Source organism: Phycodurus eques, chromosome 2 (assembly GCF_024500275.1).
Source record: "Phycodurus eques isolate BA_2022a chromosome 2, UOR_Pequ_1.1, whole genome shotgun sequence".
NCBI lineage: Eukaryota > Metazoa > Chordata > Actinopteri > Syngnathiformes > Syngnathidae > Phycodurus > Phycodurus eques.
Genome location: NC_084526.1, coordinates 5133474 through 5146638, shown reverse-complemented (window position 1 = coordinate 5146638; position 13165 = coordinate 5133474). Strand labels below are relative to the sequence as shown.

The following is a 13165-nucleotide window of genomic DNA, read 5'->3' as shown; positions in this document are numbered from 1 at the left end:
TGTCTTGCCACAGTCTCCCCTACCACTACCTTACAGTCAGTAACCTCATTCAGATTACATCGTCTGCACAAAATGTAATCCACCTGTGTGCTTCTACCTCCACTCTTGTAAGTCACTTTATGTTCCTGCTTCTTCTGGAAAAAAGTGCTCACTACAGCAATTCCCATCCTTTTTGCAAAGTCTACCACCATCTGTCCCTCAAGTTTCTTTCCTGGATACCACAGTTAGCCATTACTTCTTCATCACCCCGGTTTCCTTCACCAACATGTACATTACAATCTGGACCAATCACGACTCTCTCCCTCTCTCTGGGATGCTCAGAACTACTTCCATCTAGCTCCTTCCAGAATTTCATTTTCACCTCTAGGTCACATCCTACCTGTAGGGCATAGCCGCTAATCACACTATACATAACATGCTCAGTTACAGGTTTCAGCCTCATCACTTGATCTGATACTGTTTTCACCTCCAAGACGTTCTTAGTTAACTCTTCTTTTCGAATAACCACTACTCCATTTCTCTTCCCATCTACACCATGGTAAAATATTTTAAACCCTGCCCCTAAACTTCTAGCCTTACTGCCTTTCCACCTGCTCTCCTGTACACACAATATAGCAACCTTTCTCCTAATCATCATGTCAACCACCTCCCGAGATTTTCCTGTCAATGTCCCAACATTCAAGGTCCCCACATTCAATTCAAGCCTCTTCTCTTTCTGCCTAAGAACCCACTTTCCACCTCTCCTTCATCTTCGACCCACAGTAGCTGAATTTCCACTGGCGCCCTGCAGGTTAATGGCATCGTGGGCAGACGTTGTTAACCCGAGCAATGCGGTATAGAATTCTTAAGATGAAGGCTCATATTTGTTTGGCAAAATTTTAAGCCCGTGCCCTTCCTGACACAACCCTCTGTATTTACCCAGGCTTGGGACCGGCCTCCAGTTTGGACTGGCTTGTGCCCTCCATAGGGCTGCATTACTCTACAGTAAGACGAAGATGCTGAAAAACGCTCTGCATTCACTTTTGAAGGATGATAATGAAAACTCAAAAATCAGACTGCTTCACACATTCACCTTCCTCCTTATCCTGATTAATTTTATTTTAACATTGAAAAACCAATCCCCGCATGCCGAATATCTAGATTTCCATACCATAGATAGATTTGGCCACGCCTCTGATGAATGTATAGTTTTCATGATGACTTCTGGCACGACATAGTTCAATACAGCCCAATCATTGGAATTCAATGTCCCTATATTTGCCAGTAATGCATTTTCACTGCCTTGATTCTTCATGTACAGACGATGTTCCGCTGTTTCGTGATAGAATCTGTACCCACATGTAGATTCACTCTCGCCAGACCATTCAAGTTGAAGTGGTTCTGTTGGAGGTTGTTGAACCCTATGCAGAAATACCTAAGATTTACAGGTTGTATCTGGAGCAGATCCTCGGATGATACTGACACATCTCGCTGATCATAGTTGTGCAACTGTTCTCCTAGTAAGTTTTGAATCGTGTGTTTTTTGTTTTTTTTTATGTCACCGCTTTGGACATGGCCGCATGTCTACAGAGGGTGTTGTTTGTTTTATTGGGATAAAAAAAGACAGGCCCTCTGCTGGTGGAAGAGGGTTGTGGCATTTATGGAGGGGGTCTCTGGTGGGTCAAGACACGTCTAGGAGTGGTTCTACATGTATAATAATAGAGCATGGCTGGACATGTTCTAAAGATGATGACATCTTTTCTGATTTCTGCCGACATTTTCCACACCCCATTTCCGGTCACAACGTTTCCCTTCTTCTGCACTTCCAGCGACAACCGGTGGCGTCACATCCGGTAACGTCATATCAGACAATATTTCCAGCAGCAACCCATGACGTCACATCCAGTTTCTGACAACATAACTCCCGGCAACAACAGCACTTCCGGCAACAGCCGATGAAGCCATGGGTTGACGCCATGATGGGTGGCCAGAAGTGATGTCACTTCTGGCCACCCATCATTTTGACATTTGCCGTATACTACTGTTTTTTTTTTCTGACAAAAGCATGCCACTAACATGTTAAGACACACAGGAACTGTCTGTGCATATTCTCATTCTTCCAGGTCATTTCATTCTCAGGACACTGAATCCATCGTAACTAAACTACTTGACGTTTCGCCTCTCATCCGAGAGGGCTTCATCAGTTCATGAAACAAGGCTTAGTTAGGACTCACTAGGCTGTTTTGGTGTAAACAGCACTCTTTTGAGGACAAAAATGTGTATATTCTGGAAAGGGAAGACAGATGGTTTGAAAGAAGAGTAAGAGAAGCCATTTAGGTGAAGGTGGAAAGACCATCGCTTAACCTTCCACTTATAATGCTATCCTTTTGTTTGTTATTATATTTTTAAATTATTCTTTTTTAAATATTCATCAATAATTGTACACCATGGAAGGGATGGCTATAAAATTGTTTTCTTGTCAGGGATTAGGTGTTTTTTTTAATTATTATATTGTGGCAATAATAGAAAGTACAGTGAGTACGGAAATTACTCACACCCCCTTACATTTTTCACTCTGTTATATTGTAGCCAATTGCTAAAATCATTTAAGTTAATTTTTTCCACTCATGAATGTACACACAGCACCCCATATTGACAGGAAAAAAAACTGGATCGTTGAAATTCTTGCAGATTTATTAAAAAAGAAAAACTGAAATATCACACAGCCATAAGTATTCAGACCCTTTGCTCAGTGTTTAGTAGAAGCACCCTTTTGAGCTAATACAGCTATGAATCCTTTGAGGAATGATGGAACAAGTTTTAAGTCTATGAAAGTTTAACTTTTTGAATAGAATTATGGAAATAAATGCTAGTTTAGCAACCATGACACCATTATCTATATTCCTGGCATCATTCTTAATAAATTAGAGTAGTGTCAAAAGCTTAATTAAGTTAGGTAGTTCAATTCAAAAAGTGAAACTCATAATATAGAGATGCACGACACACACAGAATGAAATTATTAATTTATGTATAATTTTGACGATTCTAGTTTACAGCAAACAAAAACCCCAAATTCACCATTATAGAAATTAGAATATTATACTGAACAAAAATATCAACGCAACACTTTTTTTTTTTTTGCTCCCATTTTTTGTGAGCTGGACTCCCAAGATCTAAAACTTTTTCTACATACACAAAAGGCCATTTCCCTCAAATATTGTTCACAAATCTGTCTAAATCTGTGTTAGTGAGCATTTCTCCTTTGTCGAGATAATCCATCCCACCTCACAGGTGTGGCATATCAAGATGCTGATTAGACAGCATTATTGTGGTGCGCCTTAGGCTGGCTACAATAAAAGGCACAATGTGCAGTTTTATCACACAGCACAATGCCACAGATGTCGCAAGTTCTGAGGGAGCGTGCAATTGGCATGCTGACTGCAGGAATGCCCACCAAAGCTGTTGCCTGTGAATTGAATGTTCTTTTCTCTACCATAAGCAGTTTCCAAAGGCCTTTCAGACAATTTGACTGTCCAGCCAACCGGCCTCACGACCGCAGACCATGTGTAACCACAGCAGCCCAGAACCTCCACATCCAGCATGTTCACCTCCAAGAACGTCTGAGACCGGCCACCTGGACAGCTGCTGCAACAATCGGATTGCATAACCAAATAATTTCTGTACAAACTGTCAGAAACCGTCTCAGGGAAGCTCATCTGCATGCTCATCGTCCTCATCGGGGTCTCGACCTGACTGCAGTTCGTCATCGTAACCGTAACAACAACACCTGCTGCCACCACCATGCTTGGCTGTTGGGACTGTATTGGACAGGTGATGAGCAGTGCCTAGTTTTCTACAACACATACCATTTAAAATTAAGGTAAAAAGTTCTGTCTTGGTCTCATCAGACCAGATAATCTTATTTCTCACCATATTGGAGTCATTCAGGTGTTTTTTTTTTTTTTTAGTAAACTTCATGCAGGCTTTCATATGTCTTGCACTGAGGAGAGGCTTCCATCGGGCCACTCTGCCATAAAGCCCCGACTGATGGAAGACTGCAGTGATGGTTGACTTTCTAGAACTTTCTCCCATCTCCCGACTGCATCTCTGGAGCTTACCCACAGTGATCTTTGGCTTCTTCTTTACCTCTCTCCCCCGATTGCTCAGTTTGCCTGGACGCCCAGCTCTATGAAGGGTTCTGGTCGTCCCAAACGTCTTCCATTTAAGGATTATGGTGGCCACTGTGCTCTTAGGAACCTTAAGTGCAGCATAATTTTTGTTGATACCTTGGCCAGATCTGTGCCTTGCCACAATTCTGTCTCTGAGCTCTTCAGGCAGTTCCTTTGACCTCATGATTCTCATTTGCTCTGACATGCACTGTGAGCTGTAGGGTCTTATATAGACAGGGGTCTGGCTTTCCTAATCAAGTCCAATCAGTATAATCAAACACAGCTGGACTCCAATGAAGATGTAGAACCATTTTAACGATGATCAGAAGAAATGGACAGCACCAGAGTTAAATCTGAGTGTCACAGAAAAGGGGCTGAATACTTATGGCTGTTTTTCATTTTTAATAAATCTGCAAAAATTTCAACAATTCCGTTTTGTTTCTGGCAATATGGGGTGCTGTGTGTACATTAATGAGGAAAAAACAATGATTCAGGAAAAAACAATGATACAATTTCCGTACCCAATGTACACCATCATTGACACCCAAATACAGCACTGTATTTGGTTGATTGAAGATGAGTGATTTATCAGATTTTATTTTATTATCATCTTTACAAGGTACTGTTTTTGTTTTGAGTGCCATGGTGGGGGATGGCTAGCACATCTGCCTCACAGTTCTGACGACCGGGGTTCAAATCTCGCCTCACCTGTGTGGAGTTTGCATGTTCTCCTTTTGCCTGCGTGGGTTTTCTCCGGGTATTCCGGTTTCTTCCCACATTCCAAAAATATGCATGGTAGGTTATTTGAAGACTCTAAAGTGCCCATAGTTATGAACGTGAGTGTGAATGATTGATTGAGCTACCCCGCCTTTCACCCAGAGTTAGATGAGATAGGCGCCAGCACGCCCGCGACCCAAGTGAGGATAAGAGGTCAGAAAAATTGATGGATGGATGTTTTTGTTTTATGTGGTTCTAACTTGTAAGTATGCACAGCAAAAAATGAAGCAGGGAAAGCTATTCTCGATACATCCATCCATCCATTTTCTGAGCCGCTTCTCCTCACTCGGGTCACGGGCGTGCTGGAGCCTATCCCAGCTATCATCGGGCAGGTGGCGGGGTACACCCTGAACTGGTTGCCAGCCAATCGCAGGGCACATACAAACAAACAACCATTTGCACTCACATTCACACCGACGAGCAATTTAGAGTTTTCAATTAACGTGCATGTTTTTGGGATGTGGGAGTAAACCGGAGTGCCCGGAGAAAACCCACGCAGGCACGGGGAGAACATGCAAACTCCACACAGTCTGGGCCGGGGATTGAACCCCGGTCATCAGAACTGTGAGGCAGACGCTCTAACCAGTCGTTCACCGTGCCGTCCAAAAGTAACTAAGTTAGAAAAAAGTAACTTAGTTACTTTCGGCAGCTGCCAAGTGGCAGGAATATCACTTATCCACAGTACAAAAAAAAAAGCATTCACTTAACCGTGCCCATTACTTGTTAATGTACGCCACACAAGTTACAGAATGATGTCATCAACATGAAACAATAACTTAAATATTAGTGTAGGGCCAGGCAGGGCCAGGGATTGAACCCCACTCCTCAGAACTGTGAGGCTGACGCTCTAACCAGTCGGCCACCGTGCTGCCCTCTCGATACATTTCATTCAAAAACTGTCCTTTTGATTTGAAACAAATGTTGGAAATTTCAATAAACTAGTAAAAAACGAGCAAATTTATTGTTTACAATGGAAGAAATCAAATGCAGTCAAATACAAAAGAGAAAAAAATAGACCACCTTGTTTCATTAGTTTCTTGTTCATTTTTCATGCCTAGTACAAGTAAGGTACATTTGTTGAGACAAATATAATGATGACAAGGGCATAACTGTTATATAACTGAAATAACTGTTTAAGAGCATCAATCTCACCATTTTCCATGGTTTTCTTTCTTCTTCTTCTTTTCCTTTCGGCTTGTCCCGTTAGGGGTCGCCACAGCGCGTCATCCTTTTCCATGTAACCCTATCTCCTGCATCCTCCTCTCCAACAACAACGACCCTCATGTCTTCCCTCACGACATCCATCAACCTTCTCTTTGGTCTTCCTCGAGCTCTCTTGCCTGGCAGCTCCATCCTCATCATCCTTCTACCAATATACTCACTATTTCTCCTCTGGACGTGTCCAAACCATTGAAGTCTGCGCTCTCTAACTTTGTCTCCAAAACATCGAACCTTGGCTGTCCCTCTGATGAGCTCATTTCTAATTTTATCCAACCTGGTCACTCCAAGAGCGAACCTCAACATCTTCATTTCCGCCACCTCCAACTCTGCTTCCTGTTGTCTCTTCAGTGCCACTGTCTCTAATCCGTACATCATGGCTGGCCTCACTACTGTTTTATAAACTTTGCCCTTCATCCTAGCAGAGACTCTTCTGTCACATAACACACCTGACACCTTCCTCCACCCGTTCCAACCTGCTTTGACCCGTTTCTTCACTTCCTGACCACACTCACCATTGCTCTGGACGGTTGACCCCAAGTATTTAAAGTCCTCCACCCTTGCTATCGCTTCTCCCTGTAGCCTCATTCTTCCCCCACCAGCCCTCTCATTCTTGCACATATATTCTGTTTTACTTCGGCTAATCTTCATTCGTCTTCTTTCCAGTGCATGCCTCCATCTCTCTAACTGTTCCTCCAGCTGCTCCCTGCTTTCACTGCAGATCACAATGTCATCTGCAAACATCATGGTCCACGGGGATTCCAGTCTAACCTCATCTGTCAGCCTATCCATCACCACTGCAAAAAGGAAGGGGCTCAGGGCTGATCCCTGATGCAGTCCCACGTCCACCTTAAATTCGCCTGTCACACCTACAGAACACCTCACCGCTGTTCTGCTGCCCTCGTACATGTCCTGTATTATTCTAACATACTTCTCTGCCACTCCAGACTTCCGCATGCAGTACCACAGTTCTTCTCTGGGTACTCTGTCATAGGCTTTCTCTAGATCTACAAAGACACAATGTAGCTCCTTCTGACCTTCTCTGTACTTTTCCATCAACATCCTCAAGGCAAATAATGCATCTGTGGTACTCTTTCTAGGCATGAAACCATACTGTTGCTCGCAAATACTCACTTCTGTCCTGAGTCTATCCTCCACTACTCTTTCCCATAACTTCATTGTGTGGCTCATCAACTTTATTCCTCTATAGTTGCCACAGCTCTGCACATCACCTTTGTTCTTAAAAATGGGCACCAGTACACTTTTCCTCCATTCCTCAGGCATCTTCTCACGCACTAGAATTCTATTGAACAAGCTGGTCAAAAACTTCACAGCCACCTCTCCTAGATGCTTCCATACCTCCACAGGAATGTCATCAGGACCAACTGCCTTTCCATTTTTCATCCTCTTTAATGCCTTTCTAACTTCCCCCTTACTAATCATTGCCACTTCCTGGTCCACCACACTTACCTCTTCTACTCTCCCTTCTCTATCATTTTCCTCATTCATCAACTCCTTAAGTATTCTTTCCATCTAGCAAGCACACTGCTGGCACCAGTCAACATATTTCCATCTCTATCCTTAATCACCCTAACCTGCTGCACATCCTTCCCATCTCTATCCCTCTGTCTGGCCAGCCTGTATAGATCATTTTCTCCTTCTTTAGTGTCCAACCTGCCATACATGTCATCATATGCCTCTTGTTTGGCCTTTGCCACCTCTACCTTTGCCCTGTGTCGCATCTCAATGTATTCCTTTCGCCTCTCCTCGGTCCTCTCAGTGTCCCACTTCTTCTTAGCTAACCTCTTTCCTTGTATGATTTCCTGTACTGTGAGGTTCCACCACCAAGTCTCCTTCTCTCCTTTCCTGCCAGAAGATACACCAAGTACTCTCCTGCCTGCTTCTCTGATCACCTTGGCTGCAGTGGTCCAGTCTTCTGGAAGCTCCTGCCATCCACCGAGAGCCTGTATCACCTCTTCCCGAAAAGCTGCACAACACTCGTCTAGTCTCAGCTTCCACTACATGGTTCTCTTCTCTGCCTTTGTCTTCCTAATTTTCCTCCCCACCACCAGAGTCATCTTACACACCACCATCCTATGCTGTCTAGCCACACTCTCCCCTACCACTACCTTACAGTTGGTAACCTCCTTCAGATTACATCGTCTGCACAAGATGTAATCCACCTGTGTGCTTCTACCTCCGCTCTTGTAGGTCACCCTATGTTCGTGCCTCTTCTGGAAAAAAGTGTTCACTACAGCCATTTGCATCCTTGTTGCAAAGTCTACCACCATCTGTCCCTCCAAGTTCCTTTCCTGGATGCCGAATTTACCCATCACTTCTTCATCACCCCTATTACCTTCACCAACATGTCCATTACAATCTGCACCAATTACGACTCTCTCTCTGTCTGGGATGCTAAGAACTACATCATCTAGCTCCTTCCAGAATTTCTCTTTCACCTCTAGGTCACATCCTACCTGTGGGGCATAGCCACTAATCACATTACACATAACACCCTCAATTTCAAATTTCAGCCTCATCACTCGATCTGATACTCTTTTCACCTCCAAGACATTCTTAGCCAACTCTTCTTTTAAAATAACCCCGACTCCATTTCTCTTCCCATCGACACCATGGTAAAATAATTTAAACCCTGCCCCTAAACTTCTAGCCTTACTGCCTTTCCACCTGGTCTCCTGGACACACAATATATCAACCTTTCTCCTCATCATCATGTCAACCAACTCCCGAGATTTTCCTGTCATAGTCCCAACATTCAAAGTCCCCACATTCAGTTCTAGGCTCTGTGTTTTCCTCTTCTCTTTCTGCCGAAGAACCCGCTTTCCACCTCCTCTTCTTCTTTGACTTCGACCCACAGTAGCTGAATTTCCAACGGCGCCCCGCAGGTTGACGGCGCCGGTGGCGGACGTTGTTAACCCGGGCCACGACCGATCCGGTATGGAATTCTTTGGATGAACGCTCATATTTGTTTGGCAAGGTTTTAAGCCGGATGCCCTTCCTGACGCAACCCTCTGCATTTATCCGGGCTTGGGACCGGCCTACAGTTTGCACTGACTTGTGCCACCCATAGGGCTGCATTTTTCCATGGTTTTCTTTACATTAAAAAAATTAATAATACAATGCAGTCATTGATCTAATTGTTTCTTCAGAAAATGACTGAAGAATGGGCTAATTCCTTAATTACATTAATATTTTATAATGGTACATCTAATATTGAAATCTAATTTGTAATTATTAATTATTATTATTATTATTATTATTATTATATTAATAACATATTTGAAGTAGTTTTGGCTTTTTTTTTTTATTCCACTGCTTTTGCTAATGATTTTTGCCATGGTATCGATTCAGTACCAATATCAAGGTATTTTATGCAGGTATAGTATAACACACACATATACACACACACACACACACAACTATATATATATATATATATATATATATATATATATATATATATATATATATACAAAATTAATCGCTCACCATGAATTTAAGTGGCATCCGATTCTTAATCCATAAGGTTTAATATGACATCAATCCACCCTCTGGATTTATGACATCTTAAAACTCTTCTGGAAAGGCTTTCCACAAGGTTTAGGAGTGTGTTTATGAGAAGTTGAATGACCATTTTTCCAGAAGCACATTTGTGAGGTTACACACTGATGTTGGACGAGAAGGCCTGGCGCTCATTCTCCGGTCTATTTAATCCAAAAGTGTTCTGTAGGGTTGAGGTCAGGATTGTGCAGGCGAGTCAATTTCATCAACATCAAACTTTCTCATCGATGTCTTTATGAACCTTGATATGTGCTCTTATCCACAGTCATGTTGGAACAGGAAGGGGCCATCTCCAATCTGTTCCCACAAAGTTGGAAATGTCCAAAATATTAGCCCCTGAGCTCCACTGAAAGGAACTCTGAATGCTTCAGCATTCCAAGAGATTTTGTCAAACAGTTTGTGGATTGCCCCTTCCTGTTCCAACATGTTTGTGCACCAGTGTACAAAGCAAGGTCCATAAAGTCATGGATGACAGCATTTGGTATGGATTAACTTGACTGGCCTACACAGAGAACTGCCCTCAACCTGATAGAACACCTTTGGGTTAATTTCAAGTGGACAGTGAGCTAGGCCTTCTCGTCCAACATCAGTGTGTGACCTCACAAATATGCTCCTGGAATATTTGGCGAAAATTCCCATAAACTCACACCTAAATCTCGTTGAAAGCCTTCCTACAAGAGTTGAAACTGTTATAGCTGCAAAGGGTAGACCAACTTCATGTTAAACCATATGGATTAAGAACGGGATCTCACTTTTCACTATCAGCGAATACTTTTGGCAATACAGTATACATACAGGGATGCACATAAGTGTTGCACATTCACAATGAAAATATTAAAAGCGCATTGAATTGTAGTGTGTCAGTATGCATTTACGTACCAAGAATTTTGCATTATTATTTTTTTTTTTGGGTGGTGGGGCCGGGGGAGGGGCTCAAGTAGTGTTGTGTTCTTCACGAAAGACACGTTCAATCAAAGGCAAGGCAAGACAAATTTATTTATATAGCGCATTTCCTGCACAAGGCAACTCAATGTGCTTTACATGATTGAAAGCATTTTAAAATAAAGAGCAAAAATTTAAGAAAAACAAAGTATAGAAGAGTAAAAGAAAGCTTAAAAGCATTTGAAAACAAAGACACTAGAATTACTAAAAATGTACAGTGCAAGAAATAATTTATAAATGGATGATAATCATAAGCATAAGGAAAAAAAGAATAGCTTTTAAACAGGACTTAAAAACTGACACTTTGGGCTGACTTGACTTCTGTTGGCAACTTATTCCATTTATGTGTAGCATAACAGCTACAGTGCCCTGCCTTCTCAAATTCTTATATTTTTGCAACGTTTCCCCAGTTTATTGTTTAAGATCATCAAACAAATGTAAACAGACAGATATAATCCAAATGAAATTAAAATGCTGTTTTTAAACGGTGATTTCACTTATTAAGGGGGGAAAAAACTATTCAAAGATACCTGGCCCTGTGTGAAAACGTAATGGTCCCCTAAACGGAATAACTGGTTGGGCCATCCTCAGCAGCAACAACTAAAATCAAGCATTTTCTCATAACTCTCATAACTGTAAATGAGTCTTTCACATCTCTGTGGAGATATTTTGCCCCACTCTTCCTTGCAGTATTGTTTGAATTCAGCAAAAATTGAGTGTTTTCGAGCATGAACGGCCTTTTTAAGGTTGGATTCATCGCTATCCTGCTGGAGAACCCAAGTGTGCTTCAGCTTGAGGTCACATACTGATGGCTGAACATTCTCCTTCAGGATTTTCCGTGGAAGAGCAGAATTCATAGTTCCATCAATCACAGCAAGTTGTCCAGGTCCTGAAGGAGCAAAGTAGCTGTGCTGTGCTACATTTACACCAGATGTGTTGAGACACACACCTTCCAAAAAGCTAAACTTTCATTTCGACAGTCCATATAATTTTTATTTTTTTGCAAAATTAAGACGAGCCTGGAGGTGGGACTCGAAGGCGAGCTCCTGGTCGCCGGGCCTGCACCCACGGGGCCCGGCCGGGCGTAGCCCGAAAGGGTTACGTGGGTCCCCCTTCCCATGGGCTCCCACCTGTGGGAGGGGCCATAGGGGTCGGGTGCAGTGTGAGCTGGGTGGTGGACGAAGGCAGGGACCTTGGCGATCCGATCCCCGGCTACAGCAGCTGGCTCTAGGGACGTGGAATGTCACTTCTCTGACAGAGAAGGAGCCCGAGCTGGTGTGTGAGGTCGAGAAGTTCCGACTAGATATAGTCGGGCTCGTCTCCACACACTCCTTGGGCTCTGGTACCAGTCCTCTCGACTAACCCTAACTCTTTTCCAGTCTGGAGTTGCCCAGGCGCCGAGCAGGTGTGCGTATACTTACTGCCGCCCGGCTCGGTGCTTGTACGTTGGGGTTCACACCGGTGGATGAGAGGGTAGTCTGTGCCTATGGACCAAATAGCAGTTCAGAGTACCCACCCTTTTAGGAGTCCTTAGAGGGGGTGCTGGAGAGCGCTCCTACGTTTTGGCCTGTGGGACTCCTGAGGCAGCTGATGGGTACCGGCTGGCCACGTGGAATGTAGCTTTAGTGGTCGCTGAAGCAAAAACTCGGGCATGGGAGGAGTTTGGTGAGGCCATGGAGAAAGACTTCCGGATGGCTTCGAGGAAATTCTGGTCCACCATCCGGCGTCTCAGGAGGGGGAAGCAGGACACCATCAACACTGCGTATAGGGGGGATGGGGCGCTGCTGACCTCGACACGGGATGTTGTGAGTCAGTGGGGCGAATACTTCGAAGACCTCCTCAATTCCACCGACACGCCTTCCCATGAGCAAGCAGAGTCTCGGTTCTATGAGGCGGGCTCTCCTATCTCTGGGGTTGAGGTCACCGAGGTGGTTAAAAAGCTCCTCGGTGGCAAGGCCGGGGGTGGATGAGGTTCGCCCGGAGGTCCTCAAGGCTCTGGATGTTGTGGGGCTGTCCTGGTTGACATGCCTCTTTAACATCGCGTGGACATCGGGGACAGTGCCTCTGGATTGGCAGACTGGGGTGGTGGTCCCCCTTCTTAACACTGGAGGGTGTGTTCCAACTACAGGGGGAATCACACTGCACAGCCTCCCTGGTAAGGTCTATTCAGGGGTGCTGGAGAGGAGGATCCATCGTGAAGTCGAATCTCAGATTCAGGAGGAGCTGTGTGGTTTTCGTCCTGGCCATGGAAAGGTGGACCAGCTCTTCACCCTCGGCAGGATCCTCGAGGGTGGATGGGAGCTCGCCCAACCAGTCTACATGTTTTTCGTGGACATGGAGAAGGCGTTCGACCGTGTCCCTCGGGGAATCCTGTGGGGGGTGCTCCGGGAGTATGGGGTACCGAACCCCCTGATACGGGGTGTTCGGTCCCTGTACGACCGGTGTCAGAGTTTGGTCCGCATTGCCGGCAGTAAGTCGGACTGGTTTCTGGTGAGGG

At 44.2% G+C, this 13165-nt stretch overlaps 1 protein-coding gene across 1 annotated transcript in view; it reads right to left on the bottom strand.

Moving 5' to 3' along the window:
- The window catches only part of drd4b (dopamine receptor D4b), a 59012-nt gene that overhangs the window by 16954 nt on the left and 28893 nt on the right, over positions 1-13165 (bottom strand). The window lies entirely within an intron of this gene.